At 38.8% G+C, this 15,200-nt stretch overlaps 1 protein-coding gene and 1 long non-coding RNA gene across 2 annotated transcripts in view; both read left to right on the forward strand.

The window, feature by feature from the left end:
• LOC142841772 (uncharacterized) overlaps positions 1-15,200 on the forward strand; it is a 345,599-nt gene that overhangs the window by 92,700 nt on the left and 237,699 nt on the right. The gene's annotated exons all lie outside the window — the stretch shown is intronic.
• Positions 1-15,200, forward strand: part of Tnmd (tenomodulin) — a 52,071-nt gene that overhangs the window by 21,092 nt on the left and 15,779 nt on the right. The window lies entirely within an intron of this gene.

A 15,200-nucleotide genomic window follows, 5' to 3' on the forward strand; every position in this document is an offset into this window, starting at 1 on the left:
GAAGGTGTAAGGCAGTTGGGTGTTAGTGAGAGGTATCTTTCCAGTGTTTCTTCTTCACATGGCAAAAAGAGGTGAAAGAGCAACTAAAGGGTTTTTTTTTCTTGTTTCCTTTTTCTTTTCTATTTTGGAATACCAGGAATTGAACCCATGACTTGCTACATGCTAGGGAAATGCTCTACTATTTAACTGTATCCAAAGCCTCTGGGCTTTCTTCAATAACAGGATTAATACCATGCATGAGAGCTCTATTCTTATAACTTATCTATATCCTACAGGCTCCACCTCTGAGAAGGCATCACAATGACAGCTAGAAATTCACCATGTATTTTAGGAGACTAAAAATGTTCAGTCTATGACAGGTGGGCTAAAAGCAAAGAGTCTTGGCTTTTAACAATACTCTAAAGAAATATAGGATCTCACCAAGAAAAGACATGAAGACCTTTTGGTAACAAAGAGGACAGACTATTGTTTCTGTTGAGCACCAGTGGCATCATTGGTAATATAAGGAAATTAAACTAAAACATGGTTTTCTAGTTTCACCCATTTTGCTACTGCAATAAATACCATAACCAAAGTGACTTTTGAGGGAAAGGGGTTTATCTCACTTTACAGATTAAAGTCTGTCATTGAGGGAAGTCAGTACAGGTATTCAAAGCTTGCTATTCCACACTGCATTAACTTCAACCCAGGAAATCACTTCACGACCATGGAGTACAACAGGGACCATGGAAGATGTGTTTATCAAATCGATAAAGGTTCATATTTAGCTAGCTATCTTCTACAGCTGAGAACCCTTTGTCTAGGAGTAGTGCCAGGCACAGTGTACTATGTTCCGAGTTTATCAACTAGCAAGCAAGACAACCCTTCACAGACAAGCTCACAGGCCAGTATGATCTGGGTAACACCTCAACAGAGACCCTCTCCTCATGTGACTCTAGGCTGCTTCAGGTTAGTTAATATTGTCTAGGAAAAATGGCAAACATTCTATGGGACCATTCATCCCTGGACAGAAATCTAGCCAAATTAATTCATTTTCTGTTACCTTTGGATAGGGTGTTATCTAGTCCATGTGAGTAAATAAAAAAGCTTAACATTTAGATGATTCTTCCAGAACCATACTTCTGAATTGAGAGATGCATATGAATTAACTTTATAAGGTTGATAATGTCTAGACTCCAAGGTATTAGTCCTGGGTTTGTAATTCAGTAGTTCTGCAATTATACCTATCAATTTCTCCAAGTCTCATGCCTGAAGTATGTGATGTTTTCAGGAATAAGGTATTACCTTTTTTCAGGAATAAGGTATTACCTTTGAACTCTAGAAGGCAGCCAAGAGCAATGGCAGTAGCCCATATTGTCTGGGGGTCTCTTGGACTCCTCTGACTAACAGTGAACGGTGGCTTGTCATGCCTAGCACTAGGGTATTTATTAGATTGCTTATGGCTCCCAGGGGTGCATTGTCATCACTTTTGGCACAATTCCATCACACACACACACACACACACACACACACACACACACACACACACTAATGTGCATTTTAAGTAAACTTTTAAAATAATGTTTGCTGTGGCGTTTTCAAACATTTTTAAGTGTTATTTCTTTTTCCTCCCTTTCTATCCAGTTAAGACATACTAGCTCTGAGATTCCATCTTACACCTGTAAGAATGGCCGAGATCAAAAACACTGATGACAACTTATGCTGGAGAGGTTGTGGGGTAAAGGGAACACTTCCGCATTGCTGGTGGTAATGCAAGCTGGTACAGCCTCTTTTGGATGTCAGTGTGGCTATTCCGCAGAAAATTAGGAGACAACCTTCCTCAAGACCCAGTAATACCACTTTTGGGTATATATCCAAAGGATACTCAATCGTGCCACAAGGACATGTGCTCAACTATGTTCATAGCAACTTTGTTTGTCATAGCCAGAACCTGGAAACAACCTAAATGCCCCTCGACTGAAGAATGGATAAGGAAAATCTGATACATTTACACAATGGAGTACTACACACAGCAGAAAAAAAAACAACATCTTGAATTTTGCAAGAAAATGGATGGAGTTAAAAAACATCCTTTTGAGTGAGGTAACTCAGACACAGAAAGACAAGTATCACATGTACTCACTCATAAGTGGTTTTTAAACATAAAGCAAAGAAAATCAGCCTACAAAACACAATCCCAGAGAACTTAGACAACAATGAGGACCCCAAGAGAGACTTACATAGATCTAGTCTACATGGGAAGTAGAAAAAGACAAGATCTCCTGAGTAAATCGGGAGCATGGGGACCTTGGGGGAGGGGAGAGGCAGGGAGGGAATCATACAAAAATGTAGAGCTAATAAAATTTAAAAAAAAACATCAAAAAAGACATACTATTTCTCTTTCCCTTTGTAGAACCTGTATTCTACTCTCTCCCTCTCCAGAGCTTCTTGTCCTCCACACCCATGGTCCCCTCCTACTTCCCTGGGTTCTGGTGTTCCTCCAGATTATCTACTCTAAGTATTATCTTGATAATGATGTTGATCTCATTCATGAGTGATCTACCCAGATTTAGTATCTGGCGAGAGTCTCTTTTCACCAGCAATGTATCTGAAAGTACAGACCTCCTTAGTTAAGAACAAAAATCAGAGTAACTGCAAGTAAATTGCAGATATGCACTGGAGTTCCTCTATAGCAAAGTCCTGTGATAATTAGCTGACAAGATACTGAGAAAACTAGGCTACAGGGGAGACTTTTGTGAAACCAGGCAGACTGAAGAGTGCAGCTCACACTGTTAACCATGATAACTGTATCTTGGTCAAGGTAAACACTGTGCAACACAGTGGATGATGCAGTCATAAACAACTCAATAGGTAGTCCATGTTTTCATTGGCTGATCTAATCACTGCTAAATCTAAATGATCATTATAATCAGAATTTGATCAAGTTGTTATTGACCTAATCCTTGATCAGTCTGATCAGGTGTTGATCTGTTTTCTGTTTTCTACATTTCTATATCCAGTTTTCCTTATGCCAATTGTTAGAGACTGCCTTTTCTTTCCAATGTCTTTGTTTCCTTCACCAAGAATCAGATGGCAAGAGCTGCACAGGTGTATTTATGAGCCTTGTATTCCCTTTCACTCTTCCACATATCTGTTCTTGTCAGTTCTGCATTGTTTTTGTTCGTTGGGGATCTTCATTTTAGTTTGAGTTGGCTATTGTAATACCTACAATAGTGTCGTTTTGCTAGTTGGTGTTTTGTTTGGGAGGGGGGTTGATTTTTGTTTTGTTTTGTTCTAGGGTGCTCTGTGTGTGTGTGTGTGTGTGTGTGTGTGTGTGTGTGTGTGTGTGTGTGTGTGTGTGTTATGTGTGTTACGTGTGGTGTTTTGTGTGTGCTTCATTATAAAATTTTAGGATTGTTTTTCTATACCTGAAAAGAATTTCATGGACTTTCAATGGAATTATATCGAATCTGCAGATCACTCTCATTATTGTGGACATTCTAACAACATTAATTCTTGCTAATCCGTGAACAAACAAGTCCTTTCCATCTTTTTGTGTCTTTAATTTCTTTGTTCAATGTCTTAAAAATTTCTTGGTCTTTAACCTCTTTAAGAGTTGTTTAGATCAACAGTAGAGCATTTTCAATCCACTCACAAGCTTTGGGGTCAGTCAGCAGCACCAATCACAAACACAAAAAGCCCTCGCCAGGTGGTACATACCTAAGTATTTCACTCTACAACACTATAAGTGAAGTTGTATTCCTGGTTTCTTTCTTGATGAGTTCATCAAAAGCATATAAAAAAAGTACTCATCATAGTATGCTTGTTTTATATCTTCCTACTTTTCTAAAACTGTTATTCTGATCTGAGCTTTCTGTTAGAGTCTTTAGGGTCTTTTAAGTACAGAATACGATTGCCAACTTTGTCCCATTCCTAATTTAAGATAAAGTACTTACAGTTTTTTATCCTATTGAGTATAATGTTGCATATAAACCATTAGTCTACATTATGTTGAGGTATGATGTGTCTACTGCTCTTGATTCAATTTATATTGTCTGTTGGTTTGTGTATATTGAAACACATTTGAATCTCCAAAATGAAACTAATTTGATTATGGTGTGTAACCTTTTTAGTCTATTGTTAAATTCTGTTTTCAAGCATTTTATTGAGCACTTTTATGCCTGTGTTCATCAAGGCAATTGGTCCATAGTTTTCTTGTTTAAATGTGTTCTTATCGGGTTTTGGTTCATACAATTGTGGTCTGTAAAGAATGAGGGAACTTGAAAGCATTCTCTCTCTATTTTGTGAAGTAGTTTCAGGAGCATTGGTGTTAGAGATTTTTTTCTTTTTTTCTTTTCTTTTTTTTTTTTGGATCTTGGTTTTAATCCAATCAGCCAATATACATGATTTAATTGGGTACCATATTATTGAGAGGAATAATAAGTGTATAACTACAATTTTGTTGTTTTGCTTGCCAGATGGTCTGGGTGTGTCCTTTCTCCCTTATTTAAGCTGGCTTACAGCATTGAAAATATTTTCTTCTTTACTAATTTTCTATTATTCTAGTGAAATTTATTTTTCCCAAGTGCTTATGAATGTGAATTTCCCTTTTTCTCTTCTCTATGTATGATTTATTTATCTTTTGCAGTGCTGAATGATCATGGAGTATTTCAGGATTTTTTATTATCTTGGAAGGTCTTTATTTCTCCATCAATTTTAAAGAATAACTGGTAAGTCCTAGGTCCTCCCCCCTCCGTCCATATCTAGGAAGGTGAACATCCAAACTGGCTAGGCTCCCACCAAGCCAGCACATTAAGTAGGATCAAAACCCCATGCCATTGTCCTTGGCGTCTCATCAGCCCTCATTATTCGTCATGTTCAGAGAGTCCAGTTTTATCCCATGCTTTTTCGGTAACAGTCCAGCTGTCCTTGGTGAGCTCCCAGTAGATCAGCTCCACTGTCTCAGTGGGTGGGTGCACCCCTCGTGGTCCCGACTTCTTTGCTCATGTTCTCCCTCCTTCTGCTCCTCATTGGGACCTTGGGAGCTCAGTCCAGTGCTCCAATGTAAGTCTCTGTCTCTATCTCCATCCATCACCAGATGAAGGTTCTAGGATGATAAGCAAGATATTCGTCAGTATTGCTCTAGGATAGGGTCATTTCAGGTTCCCTATCCTCAGCTGCCCAAGGAACTAACTGGGGACCTCAGCTTGGGCACCTGGGAGCCCCTCTAGGGCTGCCCACCCTAAAGTGGCTCCCTTAACTAAGAATTGTGGTTCTTACCACAGGGCAGGGAACCCTGACTGCTCTTTGGACTGGAGAGAGAGGGGGAGAGGAGTGGGGGGAAGGGGAGAGGGATGGGAGGAGGGGGAGAAGAGTGGGAGGAGGGGGAGAAGAGTGGGAGGAGGGGGAGGGAAATGGGAGGCTGGGAGGAGGTGGAAATTTGTTTTTTTTATTATTCTCCTTTTATCAATAAAAAAAAGAAAAGAAAACAAAAAAAAGAATAACTGATACGGTAATCTTTGTTGGTAGTTTTTCCAGAGTTAAATTATAACATTCTCTCCTGGATTTTAGAGTTTCTTCAGAAAAATCTCTTATGATGAAAGGGTAATCTTTGTAATTAATCTGTCACTTTCTCTTGTAGATTTTAATATTGTTTCCTTTGCATTTTAATTATGACAAGAATATTTTCTTTCTTGGTCTTACCTATTGAATTCTAAATTCCTCCTGTTCTTAAGTGTCTATAGAGTTGGTAAATTATCTGCAATAATCTCACTGAATAAGTTTTGTTGATCTTTTTATCTGCAAGATTGCCATACAATTTTCATTATCTTTCTTTGCTAAACTTCTCCTTTAGGTTTTGAATTAACTTTATCTCATTTTTGTCTATATTTACCTCTTCTTAGAAGTTATTGATATTTTGGAAATAGACTCTATTGTTGGACACCAGGAGAATGAGGCAGAAAAATTGTAAGAGCCAGAGAAGATGGCAGACACCAGGCTAACAAGGCCCTCTCAACCAAGCAAGGCATCTATGAGCTCACAGAGACTGAAGCAGCAAGCAGAGGGCCTACATATTCTGTATATAGATTATAGATATTAGCTTAGTATTTTTATGGGACTCCTGATTGTCAGAACAAGTGGGTGTCTGACTCTTGCGCCTGCTCTTGGGATTCTTTTAATACTATTGGATTGCCATGTCCAACTTGGATATGATAGTTTTTGCTTCATCTTACTACATTTTATTTTGTTGTTTGTTTGCTATCTCTTAGAAGCCTGTTTTCTCATGAGAGACAGAAAGGGAGTAGATCTGGAGGAAAGGGAAGGTAGGGAAGAACTGCGAGGAGTAGCAGAGACTATAATCAGGATAAATTGAATGAGAAAAGAATATATATTCAACAAAATGAAAAAACATAGAGCAAATTCAAATAATAGACTCTTGAATTCTTTGTCAACCATTTTAATCATTTAATTATCTTTGTATGCATTCAGTTATTGTAATGCTATAAATTCTTGCTCCCCCCTTCTGTTTCTTCATTGTTTTTAAAACATTTGTTGAAGTGACCATCACTTCTTATTTTATATGGGGGTCTTCTTAGTGAGCAGATAAGTCTTGTAGTTTTAACCCCACCACCACTTAGGTGAGGGACAGAAGATAGCTGTAAGCAAAGTGCTTTCCACACAAGCATAAGGACCTGAGTTTAAGCCCCAAGAACCTACATAAAAAGTCAGGCGAGGTTGCTTGGCAGGCGGAAAAGGGAAGCCAGCCAGTCTACCTACGCCAGAAAACTTTGGGTTCAATGAAATATCTTGTCTGAAAAGATGAGGTGGACAACAATTGAGGAAGACACTTGATGTTAATCTCTGGGCTCCGTAAGCGCGTGTGCATACACACACACAAAGAGCAGAAAACTGTGCGTACAGTAAAAGCACTGAAATCATAGCATGCAGTGCTCTTACTGGAGCTGAGGTCCGTTAGGCAGCCGTCACTGTGGTTTTATGGAGAAATGGTGTGCACAGTACGAAGCACATAGGTTGTACATTCAGAACTTCAGCTGAAATGATGCTCTGGGATGCAACAGGGTGAGGGCTACTAAAGTACCACACTTCATTTTCTAATGCTGCACATTGGAAAACTCTTTACTGTTGTCAAATGTTTATGACCCTCATATTCTGTTACACAACATCATATGGGACTATGACTCTGTTTAAGAAACTGGGACTAGACAACCAAAGCATGTATCAAAATAAAGATCGCTCAGTTCAACCTTTTAAAAACTTAGATTTTTATCATTTGTTTTTATTAGATGGATGAGCGTTTTGTGCAATAAATTTTGGCCATTTTCACCCTCTCCCCCAGCTCCTCCCAGATCCCCTCTCCCTTCCTTTCCCACCCAACTCCGTTTATTCATTTATTCATCAGATTTGTGCAGCTGATATAATCATAAATGTGTGGCCTTCCACTGGAGCGTGGGCCATCTACCAGCGGCAAGTGGCAACACTCTTAAAGAAAATGTGTGTGTATGTGTTCCTTGTGTTCTTTGTTCCTTGCTGTTTGCTTGTTTGTTCGTTTTGTTTTACCCTTATTTGTCTATGAGTCTGTTTTCTTATGAGATGGAGAAAGGTGTTGTAATGGTGGAGAGAAAAGGTTCTGGGAAGAGATGAGATAGGGGAACTGGGATCAGAATATCTTGTATGAAAATAATTGTATTTTCAATAAAAATAATGTTCAAACAGAAAAAGAAAAACACTGCTTTCTTTCTCCTAGCACCTACCAAATGCCCATAGCTAGCTCCTTGGCTAAGGATGGGGCTTCATGTCCCCATACGCTCTCTATGTTTGGGCTTGTTCTGAGTTGAGGTCACATGGGGCTTGTGAATACTGTCATAATCACTGTGAGTCCATAAATGCATCTGATGTGTTGTGTCCAGAAAATATTATTTCCTTGTATTCATTCATCACCTCTGGCTCTTAGTCTTTCTGCCCCCCTTTCCACAATAATCCCTGAGCCTTGGAAAGTGGGTGTGTTATATAGATGTAGCATTTAGGCTAAGCATTACACTGGGGTTTTTTTTTTTTTTTGGTTGGTTGGTTGGTTGGTTGGTTTTTTGTTTATTTTGTTTGTTTGTTTTTTAGTTATAAACCAATTGGCCCATTAGCTCAGGATTCTGATTAACTCTTATAACTTATATTAGCCCATTATTCTTGTCTATGTTAGCCATGTGACTGACTACCTTACCTTTTTCAACGAGGCAGTCACATCTTCCTTGCTCTGTGTCTGAATCACGACTGCAAACTGCAGAATCCTCTTCCCAGAATTCTCCTGTTCTCATCACCCCACCTCTATTTCTTGCATGGTCAACCTACCTATACTTCCTGCCTGGCTACAGGCCAATCAGAATTTTATTAAACAAGTACAAGAAACAAATGTTTACAGGGTAAAACCATTGTCCCACAGCAACCCCCCCTTTTTTAAAAAAAGAACAAGAACTCTGAATCTAATATCCTTTGTTTAGCTTTTTTCCTGACCACTATTCATAACAACTTGTAACCAACATTCTTTTTTTTTTAAATATTTATTTATTTATCATGTATACAATATTCTGTGTAACCAACATTCTAAACAAAGGAAAATATCTGTAGTACATTTTTGGAGAATGTGGTTGTAGTTTTTAGGCTACTTCATGCTGGATTGGGGCACTGATAATCTCATGGAGACCTAAAGAAAATTTAGAATTATGATCAAGTCATGACTGGAGTATCCTGTGAGGCTTGATCATCTCAGTCAGCAGTCTTGAGGCTGTTTTGGATGTAGAACTCTGACATCTGGGCCATCCGCTCCTATCAGAGATTTCTCAGGGGATCTTCCTTGATCAAACCTTATTTTTCTTAGCCCAGAATAAATCTATAGCCTCTCATTTTCCATTCCACAGTTTTTTTTTATTCTCTGTACCTTGGCCAGTTATGGGTCTCTGTGTTAATCGCCATCTACTACCAATAGAAGCTCCAATGATGAGAATTGAGAAATGCTTTTGTCTATGGGTATAATGGTGTGCTCTTATAGTAACAGTTACATGACAAACTAAGTAAGGAGGATTATTTGAACCCAGGAGCTAGAGGCCAGTCTGGGCAATATAGCAATGTTACAACCCTTTAAAAATTATATTTGTAAAAATACCTTCTATGGTAATCCTACTAAAATATTTTGTATTCATTTGTTAATCCCAGAATATAAAATTAGCACTCAGAATATAACTTATTTATCAGCTTTCATTTAGTAAGATTTCACTATATACCAGTGACTAGTGTATACATTTTAAATGTAAGTTATTAAATTATCATAGCTTCATAAATAGAAAGGTAATATAATTTTCATTATTTAATTTGAATGAGAAAACTGAGGTGCAATAATACTTACCCCTGGTTAGTACAGATTTTCCCTTCTTGCAGTTTTCTATATTCTTATTTTATAATTAGTGTGTATCTTTTTATAAAAATGTAAAAGCCATTCTAAACACAGAGTTTTAAATAAATAACTGTAAAAAAATTCTTGAAAGTCACTGAGCAGTCCTCTTCTCTTGCTACTCTGAACTCTTTTTCCTGGGCCATGACATTAAATTCCATAGCTTTCACCAAAGTAAATGGCTCACAAACCTAAATTTCAATTCCAGTAACTATGTTATTGGTTCCAAGCATAAATTATTAGAAACTAGTCATCCCTTCTTGGATATTGCAAAGACAGTTCAAATTAACACATTCTAGCCAGACTTATCAGTTGCTCAGGAGCAGTCCTCCTCAATGCTTCTTAATACCAACTACTTGTGCCATCTGAATTCACAAACCAGATCTCTGTAACTTGTTTTTCATCCCTTCCTTCTCTTGCCCTCTATGTCCAATCTATCACCAACTATATACTCCTCCTAAATTGTATGCCAAATCTGCCTACTTATCTCCATTCCTGTCACTATCAAGCCATTGGCATCTCTTATGATAACCTCTTTTAATGTTTTTTGTCTTTTTATAATGTACTCTTTTGAAAGTACCTAGAGAGATATTACTAAATATAAAAAGAATTCTGCTCGAATCTCTCAGTGAATCCTCATTGTTCTTAAAATAAACTTCAAGCCTTTACCATGACTATTGAAGCAGAAACTGCAGTTTTAATATCCGATATGTTTCCCCAGTTTATAGCAAAACAGAATATTGTTAGGAATAGTAATAAGGTGGGTAGACAATAAAACCTCCTCACAGTATTATTATTATAGCTGAAATGGCCATCCAACACAGTTTTGGCCAGCATAATAATAAAAATCTATAGGATAGTATTTCCTGGAAACATTGCTTTCCTGATGGAAAGGGATAAACTCAGCTGCCACACGTTCTTGTTGCCCCTTGCCATACCTTTTCTCCTTTCTGGAGCTGAAGAAACCGTCTTGGAAGATAACAATGGGAGCCACACAAAATCACAGAATAAAATGACAGAAGCTCGGATCCCTTACACTTGAACCAGCCCTGCCTGCAGGGGTGGAGGTTCATCTTATATGAGAAAAACTGCTACAACTTGGTTTCTGTTCCATGCCCCTAAACAACCCTACAAGATACAATTTTGGATGATATGGCCCCTGCCTACTTCTTTACTTTGATCCCAAACAGTTCTTTTCCTCTATTAACAGCCACAGTGACCGACCAGGTCTCTTTTGGGACTACTCCAATCATTTTCCTTCTTCGAGGTATTTGCATGTGCTAGCCTTTTTACCTGAAATAATTTTGCTGTCCTCTTCTCCATCTTTGTAGTAATAAGGGGCGGCGGGGCTGCGTCCCCAAACACCCCAGCCGCCTGCCCGGCTCGGCTAGCTTATGCCCCGAAATAATTACACAGACACTGTATTCTTTTCATCATTGCTTGGCCCTTAGCTCTGGCCCTTACTGGCTAATTCTGATATCCCAATCAACCCATCTCTAATAATCTGTGAGCACCGGTCTTACCGGGAAAGATTCAGCATGTCTGACCTGGCGGCTTGCTTCATTGCATGCGCCTGCCTGGGAGAGCGGAGCATGGCCTCTCTTCTGCTCCCGAGAGGAGAGCTGTGGAGTCTGACCTCACTTCTTCTTCCTCCCGGCATTCTGTTCTGTTTACTCCACCCACCTAAGGGTGGGCCTATCCAATGGGCCTAGCAGTTTCTTTATTGCTTAGCTAATGAAATCAACAGATTGATATATGACACTCCCCCATCACATCTTACTTCTACTGTTATTGAGCTCTGAGTTTAAGGGGCATCTTCTTAGTGTGGACTTATCTGAGCAGCTCGGGCTAAACTGAATGTTTTCATAGCACCCTGCGCTTTTCTTTTGTAGCATATTTTTTAACCAGTTACATTATTTTCTGCTTTTAGCTTAATACTTGTCCTCTCACTATATGCTGGCCTCTCAGGCACTGTGTTTGCTTCTACACTCCTGAAACGCATATCTGTCCTCTCTAACAGTGCCTGTCACATAGGGAACACTAAATAAACATGTACTTGTAAATGGCAAAACTACTGAAATGTCATGTCCTTTGTGACATTTTCTTTGCTCTGCTGAATCAGAATTTATCATGACTCCTTCTAGGTTTCCATGGCATTTTGTTTTAACTCCTATTTTAATTCACTATTTTTAACAAAGAAGGGATGTCATAAAGGGTCCCAAGGAAGCACGTAGGAATTACTTATAATACAGTATTTGGAGGGCAATGATTAAAGCACCAGCAAGGCATAAAGATAACCCAAGGAAAAGACGAGTGACCCCAATGAGGTAGTAGAGATAAGACAGAGGAAGGTGGTCCAGAAGTGGGAAGATCTAAGCCACATGTTGAGAGCTAATCAGAAATTTCCCAGCTGAACAAGGAGAAGAAAGGAAATACAGGCAATGAAGGTAACAAACAATGAGCTATGGTGTGAAAAAGCTGCATGTGGTTATGAACAGAGTATTAACTATGAGAGGGGCATCAGAGATGCTGTGTGATTGGCACATTGGAGGAAACCATCTATCCTCATGAACATAGGCTCTCCATGGGAATGTTCTTATGACCTTAAAAAAACTTGACCAAAAAATTGCAGAGCACATAGAACCATGATCTGTTTTTGTTTTGTTTTGTTTTGTTTTGTTCTTTAGAATCTGTGTGATCAACTTCAGGTATAATCCTATCTCCATTTTCCTTTGAGACATTAGAATGAAAATAGAAGCCATAATGTGCCTGTCCCACTACCCTGCCCATCTGTGATCACAACTGCCTCCATGTCTGGAGGAAATTGTCCAGAGCCACAGCTAGTGAGATATAGAAACTCCAGAGCATTATCTATCACCATTAGTGATCTATCAAATGACTTCAAGCAGAGGAGAGATTGTCCTCGGTTTTGAATGTTAAAACTTTAAAGGCAACAGAAAACAATTAGAACTATTAGAACTATATTTAAAAAAAATAAAAATAACTCTAGAACCTTGGCTCCGTCAACTGAGTCACAGTTGCCTACTGTAAGAGTCAACATAGTAGAATTGTGGAGAAAATCCAGAGGCAGAATTAACTGGATGTAGTAATTGATTAAACATGGAAGTAAGTAGAAGAGAAAGAGATCATGAGCCCCTGGAATTACTGGTCTAGAGACAACCCATTGTGTCCTTCTAGTAAGACAAGAAATAGATAAGGGAGAGTACGGTTTAGAAGAGGCTACAACTAATTCAGGCTTGGTGATGTAGCATCTAATATCTTCAAATGGAGGTATCCAGCTTGCTAAACAGGCACATGGGTCCAGACCTCCAAGAGAGTAACCCAGATGAAAGGCATAGCTTTGAGACTGGTCTGAGAGGGTAACAGTCTGAGCCAGTGGGTCTCAACCTTCCTAATGCTGTGACCCTTTAATACAGTTCCTCAGGTTGTGGTGACCCCCAACCATAAAATTATTTTCATTGCTACATAATAACTGTAATTTTGCTACGTTAGGAATTATAATGTAAATATCTAATATGCAGGATGTCTGATACGCAATCCCCAAAGGGGTCATGACTCAAAGGTTTAGAACCGCTAAGGTAATGGCCGTGACTATAGCGATGTTATCCAGTGAGGAAAGAACATCTTTGAAAGGTGTAAGAATTTAGGGCACATAACAGCCGGTGATAATGGGACTAAAATAAACATTAAAAGATGGGGTGATTGCAAGAGAAACATGTGGTTTCTGGTTTGAAGGCGGGGTTATTGCTTCAATGGCATATGACTCAAATCTCATATGATGAAGCCCTAATTTCCACTGTCTTAAAATTTGACTGTATGGTATGACTTAGAATTTGGAAAGTAATGTTGTACAGATGACCCTTTATTCAGTGTGGCTGCCTGCCTTATACAAAGAGAGCAGGGGCCTGCTGTGATAGGGCACACCTTCAATCTAAGCACTTGGGAGGCAGAGACACATAGATCTCTCTGAATTCAAGGACAGCCAGGACTACATAGTGATACCCTGAAGTGAGAGTGAAGGGAGGGGGAATGGAGAGAAGGAAGAAAGATGGCAGACTAGGATACCAACACAAAGAAATGCAAGTACCATGTGACCAACAAAATAGCCGTCTAGAAGCAGAGAGAGAGAGAGAGAGAGAGAGAGAGAGAGAGAGAGAGAGAGAGAGAGGAAGAAACAAATATGGAGCAGGTAGAAAGATTGTAAGATCCAGAGTGGACGGAGGACAGCAGGGAAAGAGAGGGAACAGTGTCTTCCAGACACAACAGGACACGCACACATATCAACTAATAGAGACTGTGACAATAGTCCCAGGTCCAAAACAAATGGGCTCCCACTACTGAGATGGGGAAGTAGATAGGAATTCCCATCCCCCAACCTAGATACTATCTCCAGTTAACAGCCACTTGCAAAGGAAAACTAGGTTTCTCCAAGCTAGTCTCAATGGATATACAAACCACACTTAAGAACAGCCCCATGCAAGCACCAGATAACCAACACAAAATGAATCCAATGGTATTTTTGGAGTATTTTTCCTCTCATATTGCTTTGTTTAGACATGTTTTTATCTTACTTTGCTTGTACATTGTGGCTACCGATTTTGTGTTTTTATGGGTTTTGTTTGTGTATGTGGCATGGTATGTCTTTGCATGTGTATGAGTTTCTCATGGTTTCTTTCTTTTTGTTAGTTTGTTCTTTTTTATCCCTGTTTGTTTTTGTATTTGCCTGTCTGTTTTGTTAAGGGAGAGAAAGGTCCAGGGAGATGGGAAGGACCTGTGAGGAGACGAGGGAGGGAAAACTAAGATCAGAACATATTCTACGAAAATAGCTTCATTTTCAATAATGATAAATTAATAAAAAATTAAGTGAGATATATGTAAGGAAGGAAGGAAGGACGAAAACTTCTTGATCTTGGATTGTAGCCTCCAGAAGTATAAGAATATAAGTGTTTTGTTTTGTTTTCTAAGGAATATATTTTCTATATGCAAGTCAGTAATTCAGCAGTACTTTGTTATGGTACCCCAGAAAACTAGATTAGGATTATGGGAAAGAAAGTAGGTTGTGGGAAAGAAGTATTAAAAAAAGAACGAGCTTGATAGATAGCATACTGAGTTACATCCAGGTATAGATGCTTGCGATGTTCAAATGGCTGTGAAATTAAAAGACAGAACTGAGTTACAGATACAAATTTGGATGGCATTTCTGTATATGGTAATATACATTCTGTATATGGTAATATATTAACTCTAGGACTGAATGAGGTCATTAAGCAGTGAGAAAAAAATCATGAAGCAATAGAATGAATACCGGCATTGAGGGACCACCTAAAAAAGAGAACCAATCATAGAGATGGGATGAAGGAGGAAAGTTCACAACAGTTCTTCATTGTACCCTGGTTTTAATTATAATTAGTTGACTACATAATAGTCTTGACACACAGAGTGATTTTACATAGTGAGGCACACATCTTAGTTACTTATGCCTCTCCGGCACCCAGGAAAGTACCTGATACTTAATATCCCTGCAATAAATGTTTGCTTAATTGAATGGAATTGAAATTAGAACTTTGTTCCCCTTTTTTTTTGCTCTGTTTGCTTATTTCTGGAGTGTGCAGCATGTATTGCCACTGGTATTTTAAGTTCATAGTGAAAAATCATTTCAATGTGTCCTAGGCTTGATCCCCTTCCAACCCAACCCCCAGGACAATAGTTTTCATTATAACCTGTCTTTGCCATTCTGGAT

This window comes from Microtus pennsylvanicus, chromosome X, assembly GCF_037038515.1.
Source record: "Microtus pennsylvanicus isolate mMicPen1 chromosome X, mMicPen1.hap1, whole genome shotgun sequence".
Classification (NCBI taxonomy): domain Eukaryota; kingdom Metazoa; phylum Chordata; class Mammalia; order Rodentia; family Cricetidae; genus Microtus; species Microtus pennsylvanicus.